This window comes from Schistocerca piceifrons, chromosome 8, assembly GCF_021461385.2.
Source record: "Schistocerca piceifrons isolate TAMUIC-IGC-003096 chromosome 8, iqSchPice1.1, whole genome shotgun sequence".
In the NCBI taxonomy this organism is placed as follows: Eukaryota; Metazoa; Arthropoda; class Insecta; order Orthoptera; family Acrididae; genus Schistocerca; species Schistocerca piceifrons.
In genome coordinates, this window is record NC_060145.1 from 380262634 (window position 1) to 380285854 (window position 23221).

General features: G+C 44.3%; 1 protein-coding gene and 1 pseudogene across 1 annotated transcript in view; both read left to right on the plus strand.

Moving 5' to 3' along the window:
- Positions 1-23221, plus strand: part of LOC124711126 (homeobox protein PKNOX1-like) — a 731542-nt gene that overhangs the window by 210294 nt on the left and 498027 nt on the right. The gene's annotated exons all lie outside the window — the stretch shown is intronic.
- Positions 14082-14199, plus strand: LOC124712625 (annotated as a pseudogene).

The window sequence follows — 23221 nt, forward strand, 5'->3', positions numbered from 1 at the left end:
CTCAGTTGTTTGTTGGATAGTTACCAATTTCTCATCTTCCCCTACAGTTTTACCCTGTACAGTTCCTACAAGTATCATGGAAGTTATTCTCTGATGTCTTAACACGTTTCCCTCACCATCCTGCCCCTTCCATAGTTTTTCGACAGGTTGCTCTCCTCGCCGATTCTCCGGATAACCTCTTCGTTTCTCATCACTCCGTCAAATTTTCAATATAACACCGCATCTCAAAAGACTCATATTTTCTTACGGTTTCCACACTTCCATACATTGCTGTGCTTCAAACGTAAATTCACTGAGCGAGATGGCGCAGTGGTTAGCACACACGACTCGTATTCGGGAGGACGACGGTTCAAACCCGTGTCCGGCCATCCTGATTTAGGTTTCCGTGATTTACGTAAGTCGCTTCAGGCAAACGCCGGGATGGTGCCTTTGAAAGGACACAGCCGACTTCCTTCCCTAATCCGATGGGATCGTAGACCTTACTGTTTGGTCCACTCCCACAAATCAACCAACCAACCATACATACATACATACATTGTTAGATATTCGTTCCTCAAGACTGATGGTGAACACTGGTAGACTTCTTTTGGCCAGGAGTGCCGTCTTTGCTTGTGCTAGTCTGTCTTTTACGTCCCACTTGCTTCGTCCGACCTGTGTTATTTTACTTCCAAGTTAGGGTATTTCCTTCGTTTCACGTATTTCGTGGTCCCCAATTTTCTTTTTATCACTAACCACATTTCTTTGGCATCTCATTATTTTCGTCTTTCTTCAATTCGCTCTAAATCCTTATTCTGTGCTCATTATACTGTTCATTCCAATGGAATGTCATCAGCGAATCTTATCATTGGTATCCTTTTACGCTGAATTTTAATCCCACTCTAAAACTTTAATTTCCGTCATTGCTTCTCCAAAATAGATATTGAACAGAAGAGGCGAAAGACTGCATACCTCGTTCTTTGGCTTCCGTTATTATTGTTCCCTCTTCGTTCTTATAAGTACCTAAAAAGCTCTGATAAATTAATTCGAATATCGAAACAATTTTTTAATACTTCTGCGCACCACCTGTGACTACAATGGAGAAGCGAAACTGGCATCTTACACCGTATGTTGTACGCTGTTCGATAATCTCATTAAAATAAATGTACATGTATATTTATTGACTACTTTCCGCCTGGATTTTATTGAAGGCCGGCTTCGGTAACGTATAACACATAATGCATCATACCCGTAGATAGAGAGCCTGACGCGTATGAAATTCACTTGAGAACTGATAAAGGCGTTCTGTTGTATCAGAGAATAGGGAAATCATGTAGCTCGGCTACACGCTGCGAGGCGGTCCCGCCTCGTGTTCCCGCAAGCATGTCCAGATTGCTTGCCAGCTCTCTTCTCGCCAGAACTGGCTGCCTGCCACAAACGCTTCATAAACACTCGCAGCCACATCACAGACGTCCTCTGTCTGCCACTCCTTGCTCTTGGGCGTCAAGGGAATCACACCATACGGCCAGTTTTTTTGCGCTTGTCTCTCTAGGATCTAATTTTGCGTAGCAAAATCTGTAGTACTCCATGTGATGTAACGAAACAAGGCGGGTTCCATGACTTAGTAGGTGTCGGTCAAGGACGCGTATGCTGCACCCAGCATGAAACGGGAAGACTTCGTAATACTTTCTACGACACTGTCCAACACGTTACTTCTCACTTGCTCAGCTACGTGTGATAGGCCCCTTGTGCCATCGTGGACGTAAACGCTGACATCACAGTCACTAACTTGTCCTTCATCATCATCATCATCCGTGTTCCGTCCAAAGGCAGGTTTTCACATGGTAGTTCTACATTCTCTCTTATGTTCTGCTGCCCTCTTCAGGCCTACGTAATTTCCGATTCCCTTTACGTCGTCTATCATCTTGTATCTCTTCATTCCTCGCACCAACTTACCTTTCAGTGCGTCTTTTAGCAAGCAATCCTGTTTCAACAAATGCCCCTTCCAGTTCTTCTCTCTTTCTCTTGTAATCTGCAGCAGTCTTCTCCTTCCACCAACCATTTCCAACACTGTTTCGTTACTTACTCTTCTCATCCAGCTTGTTCTCTCCATTCTCCTTCCACATCTACATCTAAAATGCTTGTAGCTTTTTTCACCCTCTCGCCTCAGTGTCGATCTTTCTGCCCCACTCCAGACAAAACATCAGAGCCTTATGTAACAACAAAACATTATAAATAATGTGCATATAGCTGGCATCTGATCTTTTCAAAACTAAAGCGGGAGCAGAGACAGAGGTCAGCCAAGGCTTCAAGACGTCGTTTTCCGTGTAGCAGAATGTGTTTTGGCTTGGAAGACAGGGCATACTTCAGACAAGACAGAAGTGTCGATGCGACACGGTCGAATGGATATTGCGAAACGTAATATTAATGGTTCAAATGGTTCTGAGCACTATGGGACTTAACTTCTGAAGTCATCAGTCCCCTAGAACTTAGAACTACTTAAACCTAACTAACCTAAGGATATCACACACATCCATGCCCGAGGCAGGATTCGAACCTGCGACCGTAGCGGTCGCGCTGTCCCAGACTGTAGCGCCTAGAAGCGCTCGGCCACCCCGGCCGGCCGTAACATTAATCTATACAACTATCGTATGGGGTCTGGAGTACCCGAACGAGATGGCGCAGTGGTTAGTAAGTACACTGACTCCCATTCGGGAGGACGGCGGTTCAGATCTCCGACTGGCGATCCAGATTTCGGTTTTTCGTGATTTCCCTTAATCGATCCAGGCAAAACTACCCGATGGTTCCGTTCAAAAGGACACGCCGATTTTCTTCTCCATTCATTCGTTATCTGGCCCGGCCGTTGTGGCCGAGCAGTTAGTCTGGAACCGCGCGACCGCTACGGTCGCAGGTTCGAATCCTGCGTCGGGCATGGATGTGTGTGATGTCCTTAGGTTAGTTTGGTTTAAGTAGTTCTAAGTCTAGGGGACTGATGACCTCAGATGTTAAGTCCCATAGTGCTCAGAGCCATTTGAACCATCGTTATCTGGGTTTGTGCTGCGTCTGTAATAACCGTACCTGTTGACGTGACGTTTAACTCTTTAACCTTCCTTCATTCCTGTACAAATACGTCAAGCAATAAAGGATATTCATGGGATCTTGTCCTGGTTGAATTGTAATCTCTTGGTTGAGGATGGTATTATGGCCGATTTATCCACAAACAAGAGCAAAATAAAATAAACTGTATGTCACCGTTAAAATGACTCATAATTCAGCTCTACTTTCACGTGATCTCTCAATTTTAAAATTCACTAATTCTGACAATTTAACCCAAACACAAGACTTTTTACGCACGATAGCGTCCAAATAGTAGATGCAAGCAGATCGTTGGATTACACATTCCTAGGCATACGAGACGTTGGGCACTGTACCAAATTTTAGAGTTCAACCAAAATTCGATCATATGGAGTATTTTCACAAATACGTTATTGGCTCGAAGTATTTCTAAATAGTAAAGCGAGTACTTCATTTGTCCTGTGAATGTTTGACTGAAACGAAAGTAACGTCTGGTGTGCTTCAAGGAAATGTAGTACGATCGCTAATGTTTGCAGGATACTTGAATTATTTGGCAGACAGAAAGCAGGAATATTTAATTGTGTAGTTGAGGTGCGTTTGTCTGCAGGAGAGACAGTGGGTATTTCCAATTAGTGTGCCGAATGACAGCTCTCTTTAAATGGATAAGTGCAAGTGGAAGGTGAAGAATATTATAGTGTCCGATTACAACCCTTGTCATCAACTTTTGGAGCACTTCACATTGTTTAAAAATCTGGGTGTAATACTAAAAATGTGTGTGAAATGTGGACGATAGACAAAATTTGTAGTAGGAAAGGCGAATGATTGACTTTGTTGGAAGTGATGTACATATATGAGGGTCATTCAAGAAGAAACGAGACGAAGGCTTTTACACGAAAAACGTTGAAGGGTCGTAATGCCATTGCCCGCGGAAGAAGGTGTGGTCTGCGTAACAGCGCTGATAAGAGTCCCAAGCTCACCGCTAGAGGGACACGGAAGCACGGCCACATGTGAACAGAGCGAGCGCTGCGCGCGTCGTCCGCCCACTGCACTCGGTCGCGCTGAAAACGGAGATAAGGAGGCATCAAAACAAGAGTAAAGGGGTGTAGTGCGTTTCCTGACAGCGAAATGAGTGCGGGTATGAAAATTCATCAAAGAATGGAGCAAGTGTACGAAGAGCACTGCATGGTCCGTTCCACGGGTCAAAGCGTGGCACAAGCGATTCAAGGAAGGAAGGAACGATGGATGCCGTTGGTCAATCAAGCACAATAAGGAACGTGTGGATGCCCTAATTATTGAAAATCGGTGAGTTAACGATGTCAGCCATTGCCAGAAAGGTCGAATTGTGCGGTGGAATTGGAACGGACGTTCAGTGTTTTCCGTACGCTTGTGTACACTTCGATAAATTTCCGTTCCCGCACTACTTGTGCTTTCAGGGGACGCACCACATCTCTTTGCGTCCATAACCTGGCGGTGAGTCTGGAGCCTCAGCGCTCTTACAAAAAGCACACCTTCTTCCATGAACCATGGCATTGCGTCCCCTTCAGCGGTTTTCATTCTACTGTCTGGCTTGTTTCTTTTTGAATGACTCTAGTACAAAGCAACCCTCACACAAGGCAGTAGGCAACGGAATTAGAGTATATTGCTCCAGCTTTTGTAGTCGGTATAATTTAGGAGTGGCAGTAGACATCGGGCGAATTCAAAGACAGACTGCTAGGATTGTAAGAGGACATATAGTCCATCCGAAGGCGTAACATAGACGCTGACTGGTACTTAAATGACAATCTTCGGAAGAAAGATAACGTTCTCACGAGACCTTGTTGGGAAGATTTACAGAACTTGTATTTCAGGATATTGTACCGCAGTTCTCCTGTCCTCATCGTAAATATCGCGTAGTGGTGATACGAAAAATATGAGAGAGATTAGGGCGCGCTTCACGGCGTGTATCAGTTCGTTCCTCGCTCCATACCCCAGTGGCATAGGGTAGAAGTACCGAAGATCCCTTCCTCAATCTCTGTACAGTAGCTTACGAATTAAATAAGTAATTATGGAGAGGTGGTAAAACACTGACTGCCGACGACTCAGACTGGAGTGCGTCCGCACCGTTCTCTAGTGTCTGGCACTCTGGTCGGATTACTACCGGTCTGGAACAGCTTTTGAAAATGCGCCAGTATGAAGCCGCCTGCGGTTCGTGCTGCAGTTGATTACGCGTTGTTTCTAATTTTGGGTATGGATGTAGCCAGTATAGCGGTATCGTCAGGCGTCAATAGTAGACGTACTGTTAATAAAGAAGAAATGTGCGATATACATAAAAGAATAGTGTGTGAAGCAGAAATAGAACATACTGACTGCAGTGGCGATTTTTCCAACTCCGAAAATGGTAGTTGATGTTTAGATTCGGATGGCGATAAAGTCTCCATGAAATTACAAAGGTGCGAATAAGCGTATGTTTTCAATCATAACCAATGAAGTACACAGGAAGATGAGACAATTAACTTTCATAAAAGTTAGCAACTATTGGTCTTCCCGAATGAGATTTTCACTTTGCAGCGGAGTGTGCGCTGATATAAAACTTCCTGGCTGATTAAAACTGTGTGCTGGACCGAGACTTGCCCGCGAAAGGCAAAGGTCTCGATTTCGAGTCTCGGTCCAGCACACAGTTTTAATCTGCCAGGAAGTTTCATATCAGCGCACACTCCGCTGCAGAGTGAAAAATCTCATTCTGGAAACATCCACCAGCCTGTGGCGAAGCCATGTCTCCGTAATAACCTTTCTTCCAGGAGTGCTGGTTCTGCAAGGTTCACAGAAGAGCTTCTGTGAAGTTTGGAAGGTAGGAGACGAGATAGTGGCAGAATTGAAGCTGTGAGGGCGTGTCGTGCGTAGTGCTTGGGTAGCTGAGATGGTAGACTATTTGCCTGCGAAAGGCAAAGGTCTCGAGTTCGAGTCTCGGTTCAGCACACAGTTTTAATATGCGAGGAAGTTTCAACTGCTGGTCTTCATAGACGTACATTCGGCAAGTTAATTATTTCCAACGAAGTAAACTGCCGAGGGACAGTAATGTGACCATTTCCTAGATGTGATATGTATAGCACCCTCCTTACAACGTATACGTACAGAGATATTTAAAGTGGAATGACTACATAACACTAATTGCAGGTAAGGCAGGTGCCACTCTGAAATTCATTGGAAAAATGCTACGGAAGTGTAATGCATCCACAGAGGAGATAGCCTACCAAACCGTCGTTTGACGAACATTTGAATATTGCTCGTCAGTGTGGGATTCGTAACAGATTGGATCGATAAAGAAAAAGGACGAATTAAAAAAAAACAGCAGCGCGTTTCGTGAAGGGTTCATTTAGCCGTCGCGAAAGCGGAGATGCTCATCCAATTCCAGTTGCAGATACTACAAGAGGGGCGTTGTGTATCACGATGTGGTTTACTGTTGAAATTACAAGTGTATACGCCCCAAGATGAAACAACCAATATCTTGCTCGTTTCTACATATATCTCGCGAGAAGACTGTTAAGGTAAAATTATAGATATTCGAGCCCATGCGGATGCTTAACAACAATTGAGCAATTGTTATTCATGCGCACATCCGCGACGGTAATAGGATAGGTGGCAAGAGATAGTGATGCACAAACTTCCACCATACATGATAAAGTGGCTTGCAGAAGATAAATGAGACTGTGCACAGTGTGACCGAAAGATACGGAAAGGCCACTGGATCTGATCGCTGCCATCGGCTTCGGAAGCCTATGCGGTGCATTTGTCTCCGTACAGTCTTGGTAAAAATGGGTTCCTAACAATCCACTTTTAAATCAGAGGCAATCTAAGGGAAACATTTAAATATGGCGCTATTCCACAAAGCTCCTTCTCCAATCAACTGCAGTAGTAACTTTCTGCGTCAACAGATGCCAATACTGTAATCACTTGCAAAATGGCCGACATCGATGTTCGTATAGACTGTGATAGGATTCTCGTATGCAGAAGATGAAATGCTCATTCATATTCATGAAAGACAGAAAAATGTCTACGATGATGCAGCCGTGGATATCAGCACTGTTAGACAATGGGTTCGTCGCTGTAGCGAAGCTGAATGTCAAACTGCGTACCGAACAGCTGGCGCAGTTGTTAGAACCCAGGACTCGCACTCCGGAGGACGACGATTCAAACCCGCATCCGGCCACCCAGATTTAGGTTTTCTGTGATTTTCCTAAATCGCTTCAGGCAAATGTCGTTGTTGTTGTTGTGGTCTTCAGTCCTGAGACTGGTTTGATGCAGCTCTCCATGCTACTCTATCCTGTGCAAGCTTATTCATCTCCCAGTACCTACTGCAACCTACATCCTTCTGAATCTGCTTAGTGTATTCATCTCTTGGTCTCCCCCTACGATTTTACCCTCCACGCTGCCCTCCAATACTAAATTGGTGATCCCTTGATGCCTCAGAACATGTTCTACCAACCGATCCCTTCTTCTGGTCAAGTTGTGCCACAAACTTCTCTTCTCCCCAATCCTATTCAATACTTCCTCATTAGTTATGTGATCTACCCATCTAATCTTCAGCATTCTTCTGTAGCACCACATTTCGAAAGCTTCTATTCTCTTCTTGTCCAAACTATTTATCGTCCATGTTTCACTTCCATACATGGCTACACTCCATACGAATACTTTCAGAAATGACTTCCTCACACTTAAATCAATACTGGATGTTAACAAATTTCTCTTCTTCAGAAACGCTTTCCTTGCCATTGCCAGCCTACATTTTATATCCTCTCTACTTCGACCATCATCAGTTATTTTGCTCCCCAAATAGCAAAACTCCTTTACTACTTTAAGTGTCTCATTTCCTAATCTAATTCCCTCAGCATCACCCGACTTAATTAGACTACATTCCATTATCCTCGTTTTGCTTTTGTTGATGTTCATCTTATATCCTCCTTTCAAGACACTGTCCATTCCATTCAACTGCTCTTCCAAGTCCTTTGCTGTCTCTGACAGAATTACAATGTCATCGGCGAACCTCAAAGTTTTTATTTCTTCTCCATGAATTTTAATACCTACTCCGAATTTTTCTTTTGTTTCCTTTACTGCTTGCTCAATATACAGCTTGAACAACATCGGGGACAGGCTACAACCCTGTCTTACTCCCTTCCCAACCACTGCTTCCCTTTCATGTCCCTCGACTCTTATAACTGCCATCTGGTTTCTGTACAAATTGTAAATAACCTTTCGCTCCCTGTATTTTACCCCTGCCACCTTTAGAATTTGAAAGAGAGTATTCCAGTCAACATTGTCAAAAGCTTTCTCTAAGTCTACAAATGCTAGAAACGTAGGTTTGCCTTTCCTTAATCTTTCTTTTAAGATAAGTCGTAAGGTCAGTATTGCCTCACGTGTTCCAGTGTTTCTACGGAATCCAAACTGATCTTCCCCGAGGATGGCTTCTACTAGTTTTTCCATTCGTCTGTAAAGAATTCGTGTTAGTATTTTGCAGCTGTGACTTATTAAGCTGATAGTTCGGTAATTTTCACATCTGTCAACACCTGCTTTCTTTGGGATTGGAATTATTATATTCTTCTTGAAGTCTGAGGGTATTTCGCCTGTTTCATACATCTTGCTCACAAGATGGTAGAGTTTTGTCAGGACTGGCTCTCCCACGGCCGTCAGTAGTTCCAATGGAATATTGTCTACTCCGGGGGCCTTGTTTCGACTCAGGTCTTTCAGTGCTCTGTCAAACTCTTCACGCAGTATCGTATCTCCCATTTCATCTTCATCTACATCCTTTTCCATTTCCATAATATTGTCCTCAAGTACATCGCCCTTGTATAGACCCTCTATATACTCCTTCCACCTTTCTGCTTTCCCTTCTTTGCTTAGAACTGGGTTTCCATCTGAGCTCTTGATATTCATACAAGTCGTTCTCTTATCTCCAAAGGTCTCTTTAATTTTCCTGTAGGCGGTATCTATCTTACCCCTAGTGAGATAGGCCTCTACATCCTTACATTTGTCCTCTAGCCATTCCTGCTTAGCCATTTTGCACTTCCTGTCGATCTCATTTTTGAGACGTTTGTATTCCTTTTTGCCTGTTTCACTTACTGCATTTTTATATTTTCTCCTTTCATCAATTAAATTCAATATTTCTTCTGTTACCCAAGGATTTCTACTAGCCCTCTTCTTTATACCTACTTGATCCTCTGCTGCCTTCACTACTTCATCCCTCAAAGCTACCCATTCTTCTTCTACTGTATTTATTTCCCCCATTCCTGTCAACTGCTCCCTTATGCTCTCCCTGAATCTCTGTACAACCTCTGGTTCTTTTAGTTTATCCAGGTCCCATCTCCTTAAATTCCCACAAATGTCGATATGGTTCCTTTTAAAGATCACGGCCTACGTCCTTCCTTGTCCTTCTCTATTCTTCCGTAATCCGATGGGACCAATGACCTCTCTGATTGGTCCCCTCCCCCAAATCAACTAACCAACCAACAAACTCCGTTCGCCGACGAAACGCGTGACTGTCATCATTCTTGGTGACTGCCGGCTGACTGCAGACGATTTGTATCGCATTACCTCCCAAAGTAAAGATTGTGTCATGGCGATTATGCAACAAGTGGTATACTCAAAGGGTTGTACAACTTGGTCGTTAACCGACCAGAATAAAAAGACAACAAAAAAGATGGAAGTGGACAGAGATTATATTGAAAAGTGTCAAAATTAATCGTCAGTATTGTGAATTCCAACCTATGTAGTATCATTTGAAATTCTTGAGAAAAAATTTATTAGGCAGCATTACTTTTTGACTGACTCGCGTAGAAATGTGAAATCGACTTGAAATATTTTGTTGACAGCACTAATTACTTCGTGTGAACAAAGGGCCTGTTTTGTGTCACAAGAACGATATTTTCTGATGCTGTGCTGGCTGTGGGTGAATAGATCGTTTTATTAGAGGTATTTTATATTGTTGGAACTCATTGGACGATCCAAAATCCTATTACTTAACGGAAACACATGTTTTTTCACACCCGTCAACAAAGGTAAAAGTTTCACTTTGAAGTAATACATAAATTATGACGATATATACGCAAGAATAGAATCAACTCGATTTTATCTGTCCGACAGCTTACCGTTTATAACCACGTTTCTAAAACATCTTAAACTAAGTCATTTAAAAATAAGTAGTACTAGCTATTTAGTTGTCAGATGTGGATGGATTGGGTTGTCATTACTGAGGTGTGCTCGAGAAAATAGCCGTTGTCTGTCCTCCATGATCTGAAAGATAATCTCGGTTGACGGTTAAAGGGTTACAGCGGCGCTGGTTAATAGATTTGTAGTTGTTCCGTTACGTTACTCAACGTCACCCTGGTGCTGACGTGTTGCATGGAGAAACCAGTGTGCTGCACCTGTCAACTGAGAAGAATAACGTATTATGGCTAGACCTGTGTTGGAAGGGAGGGGTTGTAAACGAAGTTGCATGTGGGAACTGGCCGAAAGCCCATTCTCATACTTTCATACAACCGGTTTGATGTGGTTTGCCCTCGGTTGAGGCCCTCATGCAGACATGCCTCCGATTATGTCTGCGGCAGTCTGACTACGACCTGGCCGTCAGCAGAATCCACGCTGCTACAGGTAGGTGTCGAATGGAATGGAGCAGTTGATATTTAAGGATATTTCAAATTTTTAGGGGGCTCTGAGGGTAAATCCGACCGTTTACTGGTAGACCTCAGTACAGCAATAGCTGTAGATTATACTAAACGTTACAGGTCAGGATTCTGAGACACAGACTCTATTGGCAAGGTCGCCTTTCCGCTTCCATTGTGTTTTGTTTTTATTAAATTATTAAGGGTCGTAGTTCGATTTGTAAATTTGATTATATTCTCAAGAATGCTACTTGCGTAAATACAATATGGCATTTTTAACTAATGTCATGGAGGAGGCAACGAAATTTGAACTATCAAATTGTGTATTTGGGTAGCCTTGTAAATGATACAATAAGTAAAATTTTCTGTTACAGGCACAATTCATTTAGTGAGTAGATAATGGGCATTAATTTGTTAATAAACGGAAAAAAGTTTTGAGAGAAGTCATTCCCTTTGTGAAGTAGAGCATCGTGGGAACTGGGGAAGACGCAGGATTTTTGAAGGTACAGATGCTGATTTCAGTTGCGTACATTCATCGGGGAATTTTTAGGACTTATGTATTTATTTATTTTGCGCATTGTTATACTTGATGAAGATAGCACGCGTCAGTCATGCAATGCCACTTCACTTATACAGGGTGGTTATAATTAAACTTTCATTACTTCAAAGGGCCACCATGAAAACGAGTAATCTTAGAACAGTGAGACTTAATGGAAATGTTTGTAAGGACATGAGGAAGAGAAATAGCGAACAAACTATTGAAACAAACATGTTTTAATTTCCACATGAGAGGATAACATTTGTTAATTTGTGTACCATGTCTACGTCCCAGGTTAAAAGCGTCGGTCAATATGACGTCCATCTGCATGCACGACTGCCTGGAACCGCACCAGAGATACAGTTTCACAATTGTTCGCAGCACTTTTTGAACTGTGGACTATGGAATGTTCAACGTTGTGACACAGCTCGTATACTGCTTGTCCGCACATTGCGTCAAGCATTCTCAGTCATGGCAACAGTAACTTCTTCAACAATTTATGGGGCAAATGGCCGTCAGTCTCTCCCAAGGAGCAATTTCCAAACCGCTAATCAGTTCAAACTTCCGAACCATGTTTTTCAACCCTCGTGCGGAAAGTACCTCTCCGCGTCGATACTCACGGAAAGTAGCAGCACTATTGCCGATTTTTTTCCCCCTCGTTGATTGTCGCATGTATAATGCCCACTGATGCTTATGTTCGGACCTACCTACGTCGCACAATGGCAAGTCATGATACGATCACTACTGACAACGCAAACCCTTCAGCGCACAGTATGAAATAGATCGTTCCTATAAAGTTGGGTACCCAAACTGTAAACAGTTGTCCGTCTACACTGGCTCAAGTAGCGAAAATTCAATCATAAGCTGCTTATAGATAGGCAAAATAAGTTCCACGTCGATTTTACGTCCTCTTGATTTAAGCCCGAACAAAAGGTGGTGATATCATCGACGCGCTGTTCTGTAGAATAAAAAGTATGTGAATGTCCACGAGGACTATTATGTAGTGAGTGTTCTTTTTAATGCACACGACTCCTTCTGCTGTCCTGCGCCCCTCTTCGCTCCAGAGTGATCAGTCACTGCTCGCCATCCTGAGACAGCAGTAACATTGTGAGAAATCTCGACTAGGGAGCTGTAAACATCCATGTATTCTATCAAGTGCCATAAGAGTATGAAGATCTGAAATTCGTCTAATTTCATATTTTTAAAGTAAAAAAGCTTTTTAATGTGATACGTTTTTAAAACGCATCAAGAAGTGTAAAATAGTTTCTTCTAACCCCTACAGATTCCTAACCCACTAAAGATAATCCTGAAACTTTGTCCTTGGGAATTTATAATTGCTATAACACAACTTCCGAGATTTAAAACGAAAGACATGAGATGCTTACGATTGATAACTGATGCATGACTAATTCACCAAAGTGCTAACAGTTTTATTGCACTGCAAATGATATGAACTTTTGCGTGATTTATCTCAATGACAGCTACTTCCCACATTCCTTACTATTATCTGTTGCATGCGCCCCACGATTTTAGTTTTAAATTTTATAAGTATTGTCACAGTTGTAAAAAATTCACAAGCACAAAGTTTCAGGACTATGTGTTTGGGGTTAGGAATCTGAAAAGGGCTGGGAGATATTATGTTATATATTTTAATCAGTTTTAAAAACGTGTTACATTAAAAATGCTCTCTATTTTAATAATTATTTTCTGCTTTTTAGTTCTGTGCGAGTGAAATTTTTCAAACCATTTCAGACATTTTGATATTACCGCAGAAACGTGTGGCAATTTTCAGGATTATTTCAATTTCTCTTCACTTGAGTTAGCCAACGTATTGTTTACTGCTACGTATATGGCGGAAAGATCGTGATGGTAAAAATTAGAGGGATTAGAGATTACTCCTGGGCTAACTGGCAATAGTTCTTACCGCGAGTCCGTCAGCACGCAAAGTAATGTTTGCTGCCGAGCGGAAGGCGTAGTGGTAGGTGCCGGCGCCTGTAACTTCAACGCTCTGTAGCGTCGTTGGACGACGTTTTTTTCCTCAAGATACCCTCTACAACACCTCGAAGTTTGTCGCTAGATTTGTGGGAAACATTCAAGATGTACATGTAGATGTACTGTTAGTATTGCCGGATCATCAAGGTTTTGTGTAGCCGATTTCTACATCTACATACATACTCCGCGATCCACCATAGGGTGCGTGGCGGAGGGTACCTCGTACCAAAACAAGCATCTTCTGTTCCTGTTCCACTCCCAAACAGAACGAGGGAAAAATGACTGCCTATATGCCTCTGTACGAGCCCTAATCTCTCTTATCTTTGTGGTCTTTCCGCGAAATGTAAGGTGGCGGCAGTAAAATTGTACCGCAGTCAGCCTCAAATGCTGCTTCTCTAAATTTCCTCAATAGCGATTCACGAAAAGAACGCCTCCTTTCCTCTAGAGACTCTCACCCGAGTTCCTGAAGCATTTCCGTAACACTCGCGTCATGATCAAACCTACCAGTAACAAACCTAGCAGCCCGCCTCTGAATTGCTTCTATGTCCTCCCTCAATCCGACCCGATAGGGATCCCAAACGCTCGAGCCGTACTCAAGAATAGGTCGTATTAGTGTTTTATAAGCGGTCTCCTTTACAGATGAACCACATCTTCCCAAAATTCTACCAATGAACCGAAGACGACTATCCGCCTTCCCCACAACTGCCATTACATGCTTGTCCCACTTCATATCGCTCTGCAATATTACGCCCAAATATTTAATCGACGTGACTGTGTCGAGCGCTACACTACTAATGGAGTATTCAAACATTACGGGATTCTTTTTCCTATTCATCTGCATTAATTTACATTTATCTATATTTAGAGTTGGCAACAGCCCTGCCGCAGTGGATACACCGGTTCCCGTCAGATCACCGAAGTTAAGCGCTGTTGGGTGTGGCCGGCACTTGGATGGGTGACCATCCGGGCCGCCATGCGCTGTCGCCATTTTTCGGGGTGCACTCAGCCTCGTGATGCCAATTGAGGAGCTACTCGACCGAATAGTAGCGGCTCCGGTCAAAGAAAACCATCGTAACGACCGGGAGAGCGGTGTGCTGACCACACGCCCCTACTATCCGCATCCTCAGCTGAGGATGATACGGCGGTCGGATGGTCCCGATGGGCCACTTGTGGCCTGAAGACGGAATGCTATATATAGCGTTCGGTGCTATTCTCTACACCAATCACAAATCCTGTCCAAGACATCTTATATCCTCCTACAGGCACTCAACGACGACACCTTCCCGTACACCACAGCATCATCAGCAAACAGCCGCACATTGCTATCCACCCTATCCAAAAGATCATTTATGTAGATAGAAAACAACAGCGGACCTACCACACTTCCCTGGGGCACTCCAGATGATACCCTCACCTCCGATGAACACTCACCATCGAGGACAACGTACTGGGTTCTATTACTTAAGATGTCTTTGAGCCACTCACATACTTGGGAACCAATCCCATATGCTCGTACCTTAGTTAGGAGTCTGCAGTGGGGCACCGAATCAAACGCTTTCCGGAAGTCAAGGAGTATGGCATCCGTCTGATACCCTTCATCCACGGTTCGCAAGATTTCGTGTGAAAAAGGGCGAGTTGCGTTTCGCACGAGCGATGCTTTCTAAAGCCGTGCTAATTTCAGATACATTTCGTGATTGTTGTTCTCGAATAGTGCGAACGCTCGAATGCATTTAACGAGCAGCCGAAAGTCGTTCAGGAACGAGTTTGTAGCCTTTCGGCACCGCTGGTAGGCAGGTTTCGCAGGGACTGGTGCCCGGTTTTCGCGGCGAGCAGATGGACAAGGTCCCCCTCTGGGCCGTGATTCGTATAAAGGCACAGACGACACTAGACACGCTTGCTACGGAATTAGCCGGGGCGCTCGGTGTGGCTAACTGTTGCTCGGCGCGCTTTATGAACTATAAAAGCGGAACGGAACGAGCGGCGACCGCGCGGGAGGGCGAGCCAAGACAGAGCGACGCGCGAAGCCTAAACTTAGGTCGCACCATTACCGCAGCCGCCCACGGCGCCACGCTCGCCAAGCGCGCGTGACGAATCCCGACTCCCTATTCCACTTCTTTTTGCGGAGGCCGCGTTTTATTTGCTTTCCGCCGCGCGGCCAAAAAGAAGGCGACGCGGCGCCGAGACGCGGCTGTGTGTTTAAAATGTCGCCGCAGCCGCGTAATAATTCACCGCTCTCTCCGGCGGACGCGCCCTGCTCTTTGCTCCGCTGTTTGTTTTTGCTCCACTAAATCTGCGGCGACGCGGGACGTCTGTAGCGCTGAGTGGAGCTGCTCGAGACGACGCGCCGCCTGTCACTGCGGCTGCCCGTCTGAAGTCTTCTCTGGCCTCGCTTGTTTAGCAGCATACGCCACGCGTCCAACTTGAAATGTGGGGCAGACTTTGTACGTGATACAAATGTAATGCGTTGGCGTCTAATGCGGGATTGGCCTGTTACACTAAACAGCCTCATTAATGTGACCACCTGCCAAAGGCCTGATTAACCACCTATTGCTGCGCGGACTGCTGCTGCACGCGCAGGAAAAGTCAGGGAGGTTGTGGAAGGTACCGACAGGGACGTGGAGCCATGCCAACTCCACTGCCGTGGCCAGCTGCTGTATGTTACTCGGTTGAGGATCCGTGGCGCGAACAGCCAGTTCGACGTGGTCCTACAGATCCTCGACTGCGTTTAAATCCGGTCAAACCCAGAATTATTGTGCGGTTCGGCCCCCGGTGGACCCCCCAGAGAACGTCTCACACCAGACGAGTGTAACCCCTATGTTCGCGTGGTAGAGTAATGGTGGTCTACGCGTACTTGTAGGACTTGTTCGCGCAGCAATAGCCGACATAGTGTAGCTGAGGCGGAATACGGGGAACCAGCCCGCATTTGCCGTGGCAGACGGAAAACCGCCTAAAAACCATCCACAGACTGGCCGGTTCACCGGACCTCGACACAAGTCCGCCGGGCGGATTCGTGCTGGGAACCAGGCGCTCTTCCCACCCGGAAAGCCGTGCGTTAGACCGCAAGGCCAACCGGGCAGGCGAGGTCATGTTTAGTTAGTTTCATCTTTGGAAAGAATGCAAACCAAGTTTCAGCCATATTGGTCTATTTCTTTGTGTTTGCATTTGTGAATCAAGGAAGTCGAGTGACTGTCAAAAAATGGACGAAAAAGAATTTCGTGTGGTGATTAAACATTACTTTATGAAAGGCCAAACGCCTCAGGAGACTAAAGAGAAGCTTGATAAACATTACGGTGACTCTGCACCTTTGATTAGGACAGTTCATAAGTGGTTTCAAAATTTTTGAAGTGGCCATATGGGCACAAGTGATGCTGAACGTTCTGGACGCCCTGTGGAGGTTATGACTTCAGAAATCACTGATAAAATCCATGATTTGATGATGGATGACAGAAGAGTTAAGGTGCGTGAGATTGCTAGTCCTGTGGGCATCTCGAATGAAAGGGTACATAATATTTTGCATAAACATTTGGACCTGAGAAAGCTACCCGCAAGATGGGTTCCGCTATTGCTCACGCTTGACCAAAAACGGAATCATGAGAAGTGTTGGCAGGATGGTTTGCAGCTGTTCAGGAAGAATTCGCAGGACTTTGAGCATCGTTTCGTCACTGTGGATGAAACATAGATACATGACTATACTCCTGAGACCAAACAACAAGCTAAACACTGGGTTACCAAGAAGAATCTGCACCAAAAAAGGCGAAGACCATTCCTTCGGCCGGAAAGGTTATGGCGCCGGCCGCGGTGGTCTCGCGGTTCTAGGCGCGCAGTCCGGAACCGTGCGACTGCTACGGTCGCAGGTTCGAATCCTGCCTCGGGCATGGATGTGTGTGATGTCCTTAGGTTAGTTAGGTTTAAGTAGTTCTAAGTTCTAGGGGAATGATGACCACAGCAGTTGAGTCCCATAGTGCTCAGCGCCATTTGAACCATTTTGAATTTGAAAGGTTATGGCGACTGTCTTTTGGGATTCGCAAGGGATAATCCTCATCAACTATCTGGAAAAGGGTAAAACTATTAAAGGCTCATATTTTTCATCGTTATTGGACCGTTTGAAAACCGAGCTGCAAGAAATACGCCGGCGATTGGACCGCAAAAACGTCCTTTTCCATCACGACAATGCACCAGCACACACTTTAGCAGTTGTGATTGCAAAATTAATGGAAATAGGATTCCAACTCGTTTCACATCCCCCCTATTCCCCAGACTTGGCTCCCTCGGACTACTATTTGTTCCCCAATTTGAAGAAATGGCTGGTGGGACAAAGATTTTATTCAAACGAGGAGGTGATTGCAGCAACTAATAGGTATTTTGCAGACTTGGACAATTCCTATTATTCGAAAGGCATCAACAAATTAAAACAACGTTGGACGAAGTTTGTAAGTCTAAAGGGAGGCTATGTCGAAAAACAGAAAAGCTTTACCCCACACACGTAAGTAGTTTTTATTTTTGCATGGACTTCTCAAACGCTCCTCGTATGTGACCTGTTGCATTGTCCTGCTGGTAGAACCCATCGTGCCGAGGAATAGCAAATTGCATGTATGGGTGAACATGGTCCCTAAGGATAAATGCATTCTTGTGTTAATCCATTGTGCCTTCGAGAATGACGATATCGCCCAGGAAATGCCACGAAAACATTCCCCAGACCATAACTCTCCCTCCCCCGGCCAGGATCCTTCTGACGATTGTCATCTGTCCTGTGAAGCATAAATGTGATTCATCTGAAAAGGCTGCCTCTCGCCACACGGTGGACGTCCAGTTGGAGTGCAGTATTGTTGACAAATTCCTGACTCCATCATCGATGAACAAGTCAGCGTGTGTGCATGAACCAGGCGCCTGCTGTGGAGGTCCATATGCAGCAACGTTTGCTGAACGGTCGTTGAGGAGACACTTTTGATAAACCCCTTGGTTCATTTGGACTCAACCCTCCAGTGCTAGTTCTGCCACCTGCCATCCATGCACGTTGTTGTCGAAATAAAGGCGGCGGTCACGTAAACTTGGCTGGACCGTGTAGTTACCATATTGACACATCCATCTACAGGGTGCGTAAAAAAAATGTATACAAACTTTGACGCGTTATAGAAAATTTATTTCCCGTTCTACAATGTTAAATTTCTGGAAATGGAAAGATTAAATTCCAATTGGAAAAATAAATGTACTTTGCAAATGTGATTAATGTTCAGACTGGTGGCCTTCAGCATCAATACATTTCTGAGTACGAGTCACCACTGATTCCCTACATCGTACAAAAGTGTCCAATGAGATCTCTGCGCACACAGCCAGAATCTCATTCCAAGGTGTGTCCAGGTTACGTGGAAGGAGCATATAGAGGGTCTATACAAGGGCGATGTTCTTCAGGACAATATTATGGAAATGGAAGAGGATGTACATGAAGGTGAAATGGGAGATATGATACTGCGTGAAGAGTTTGACAGAGCACTGAAAGACCTAAGTCGAAACAAGGCCCCGGGAGTAGACAACATTCCATTAGAACTACTGATAGCCTTGGGAGAGCCAGCCCTGACAAAACTCTACCATCTGGCGAGAAAGATGTACGAGACACGCGAAATTCCCTCAGACTTCAAGAAGAATATAATAATTCCAATCCCAAAGAAAGCGGGGGTTGACAGATGTGAAAATTATCGAACTAACAGTTTAATAAGCCACGGCTGCAAAATACTAACGCGAATTCTTTACAGACGAATGGAAAAACTGGTAGAAGCCGACCTCGGGGAAGATCAGTTTGGATTCCGTAGAAATGTTGGAACACGCGAGGCGATACTGACCCTACGACTTGTCTTAGAAGCTACGTTTCTAGCATTTATAGACAGAGAAAGCTTTTGACAATGTTGATTGGAATACTGTCTTTCAAATTCTGAAGGTGGCAGGGGTAAAATACAGGGAGCGAAAGGCCATTTACAATTTATACAGAAACCAGATGGCAGTTATAAGAATCGAGGGGCATGAAAGGGAAGCAGTGGTTGGGAAGGGAGTGAGACAGGGTCGTTGCCTATCCCCGATGTTATTCAATCTGTATATTGAGCAAGCAGTAAAGGAAGCAAAAGAAAAGTTCGGAGTAAGAATTAAAATCCATGGAGAAGAAATAAAAACTTTGAGGTTCGCCGATGCCATTGTAATTCTGTCAGAGACAGCAATGGACCTGGAAGAGTAGGTGAACGGAATGGACAGTGTCTTGAAAGGAGGATATAACATGAACATCAACCAAAGCAAAACGAGGATAATGGAATGTAGTCGAATTAAATCGGGTGATGCTGAAGGTATTAGTTTAGGAAATGAGACGCTTAAAGTAGTAAATGAGTTTTGGTATTTGGGGAGCAAAATAACTAATGATGGTCGAAGTAGAGAGTATATAAAATGTAGACTGGCAATGGCAAGGAAGGTGGTTCTGAAGAAGAGAAATTTGTTAACATCGGGTATAGATTTAAGTGTCAGGAAGTCTTTTCTGAAAGTATTTGTATGGAGCGTAGCCATGTACGGAAGTGAAACGTCGACGATAAATAGTTTGGACAAAAAGAGAATAGAAGCTTTCGAAATGTAGTGCTACAGAAGGATGCTGAAGATTAGATGGGTAGATCACATAACTAATGAGGAGGCATTGAATAGAATTGGGGAGAAGAGAAATTTGTGGATGAACTTGACTAGTAGATGGTTGGTAGGACATGTTCTGAGGCATCAAGGGATCACCAATGTAGTATTGGAGGGCAGCGTGGATGGTAAAAACCGTAGAGGGAGACCAAGAGATGAATACACTAAACAGATTCAGAAGGATGTAGGTTGCAGTAGGTACTGGCAGATGAAGAAGCTTGCACAGGATAGAGTAGCATGGAGAGCTGCATCAAACCAGTCACTGGACTGAAGACCACAACAACAACATGTAAAGGGGCGATCAAAAAGTTTTTCGTTTGACATAGGCTTAGTTTCGCATAAGGTGGCAAAGTTTTGTAACAGTATTTAAAAATTAATTTAACATGCGAATATTGTGCAGTCTTTTTTTTTTCTTCGCATAGTTAATGGGATTCGTTAGGTGCTTCCGGCGTGGCCCCGGCCGAGCGACTGAGAAATATCAATAACTCCCTCGTCACTTGACATATCGATTTGGGCTTGCTTCCTCGAAGTGTGTCTTGTTTGTAAGCAAACTTTTTCTATTCGCTCGGTACCTGCTGTTTACAACAGTAATGCCCACTTCACTCGTCAGCCTCTTTTTGCATTCAGAACTGCTGCGTTCCGTCACAGCTTTGTTTCTTGTACTAGTGTCAGTAGAATGGTAACTGTAATACAGAGCAGTATTAATAGGATTAAGAAGAATTGGTCGATATTCGCCACTTGTATGGTTTCAGTGAATGCAATGGAAGCGCGGCATAGCATCGCTATGCTGAGCTGTTCCCATTGGCTACGTCAGCCACATCACTGTACTTTCGCATTACTCTGTCATTCGTGTTGTACATTTTGGTCATTGAATACTACAGTCTTTTTCACTTCGAACCGAATAATCATAATTACATTATTATTCTGTAACGAGGCACCCGTGACCATGGTTCCCTTACATCAAAATATTCAGAAAATATTCTTGGACACCCTCCGAAATTTTATCGACTTAGTTGTGCTTCACCTTGTATATCTAAGACAACGGACAAAAACAACTCACGGATGCTGATGACGCCGCCATTTAGCGCCCATAACCACTAATAATAATAATAATAATAATCATTATAAATCCGTTCCGTGATCCGCGGCATGTTCCCTTTTTAAAAGCAGTTGATTTATCCACTACTGGCTTGCTAGGCCTATCGCAGCTTCACCAGAGCCCCGTTAGCCGTCACGTTTCAGGGTTCCCATAGGGCCTTCCCAGCTACCGTAGCGGTCCTGGGGCACACGAAGTCCCCGCTGTACATCGCCCCTATAGGCAGTCCCCTACTTTGTGCCGTTGCCCATCTCCCACGACTTGGACGAGGGGTTGGACTTACGGGAGACAGACCCAGCCAGTGGCTGGAAACTGTCCAAGATGATGATGATCATCATCATTATAAAAGAATTCACTTGATACGTTGAAAATAATTGTAAATTCAAGCATCTGCACGTTGCGAGGATGGTGCAGAACGGCAGAAAATGCTTAAGGAGAGTAGGATATTGTTCAGTGTACATAAAGTGCAGTTCCACTCTCCTTGGCTTCGTGTAAGAAGGTACAGAGCAGCGATATTACTTGGTGTCGCATCATACTGTGACTTAACAAGTGGATCGCTCCATATTGTCTTAAGTATTTGCCTACCACGGCAGACATTCCAGTTAAGAAATTCACGTCAGAATTGCTGCCACAATATCATCTTGCGGACTGTTGACAAGTATTTTCACTTTTAGCTAATAATCGTTTCGCGTCTAGCCGATAAGTTATAGTGGATGATGATACTGGTCTTTCTCAGCCACTCTTCAGAGGATCAAATGGCTCTGAGCACTATGCGACTTAACTTCTGAGGTCATCAGTCGCCTAGAACTTAGAACTAATTAAACCTAAGTAACCTAAGGACATCACACACATCCACGCCCGAGGCAGGATTAGAACCTGCGACCGTAGCGGTCGCTCGGCTCCAGACTGTAGCGCCTAGAACTGCACGGCCACTCCGGCCGGCTCTTCAGAGGAACACATCGAAGGATAGACGGGTTGGTCAGAAACAGTGTGAAAAGCTTGTAAGGGTGTTGCAGGGTAGGTTGTGCTAAGAAATAATTGTTAAGAAAAAAAATTGATACGTTGCGCCCTTTCCGAGTTAATTAGCATTGAGGTTAGCCAGTCAGGCGGTTGCACGCGTGAACGCAAATGTCCCACCAGATACAATGAGCGTCGGTTGTTCTCATAGCGTAGATGACAGCGCACGGACTGCTCAGCCTTTCGCTCGGGTTCAATTCTTTCTACCGTCCCATGTCCAATTTTTGTATCGCTCTCTTGTTCAGTTTTAGGAAACTAAACAAAGAACATGTTTGGCGATATTGCCTCTGGGGGGCCGATTGAATTTGCACTCACAACGGCATGGCTGGAAAAATTCAATGTTAACTAATTCGGAATCGGCGCAAGTATTGAACTGTTTCCTTAATAATTATTTCTCAGCACAACTTACCATCCACACCTCTGACAAGGTTTTCAGGCTATTTCTCACCACTCTGTACAGGTAAAGCCGAATGGTAGCATTGGCTGAAGACTTAGTGTGGTTCAGCCGCATAATTAGAAAGTTCTTCACATACAGTTGCAACTTTATTTCGCGGAGAACGTTGTATCTAAAGCGCGTATGTTGGGTGCAAGTGACTATGATGAGGCAATGTAGAATTTTCGGTAATGTTTGTATTGTTCTTCAGAAAGATTGAGCAGATGATGAATCCTGGTGCTGGCATATACCCAGTTCTTCTCGAATAGCACCGAAGGACCTCCGAGCTTAATGATAGGCTGATCACCGTCAACAGAACTGTATGCCTACAGACTTCAGAGGAAGCTGAATCGCATTCAAGATTGGAAAGCAATTGCACACTAGAGAGTCTAGCACACTTCTGCCTTCGATTTTGAACGGCGGACAAGGCACCAACATTGGTCAATGTAGAGGTGCAAGCGTGTTACCTGGTCAGACGAATTGCATTCCTACATGTGAGTGTTGCGCGGTGTCGTGTTAATCGAAGGCCTTAGACAGTCTTTCGTGGAATCTGCGTCCAGCAAGTGATCGAATATGGGGGGAAGCATCACAATGCTCTACAAATGTTTCAACTGGACAGATAAGAATCTTTTTGTTGATATGACTTGTTCCTTAGATCATAGAGCTGTGTGAGAAGGATTTTCGCTTGGTCGTTCGTCTTAATGATAACAGTAATGTTGTCTGCCCTGTCCGTCACAATACCTGGTCTAAAAATGTGGGTGGATGACACGAGGAACAGACATTAGACGCACACGTGTGGATAGTCC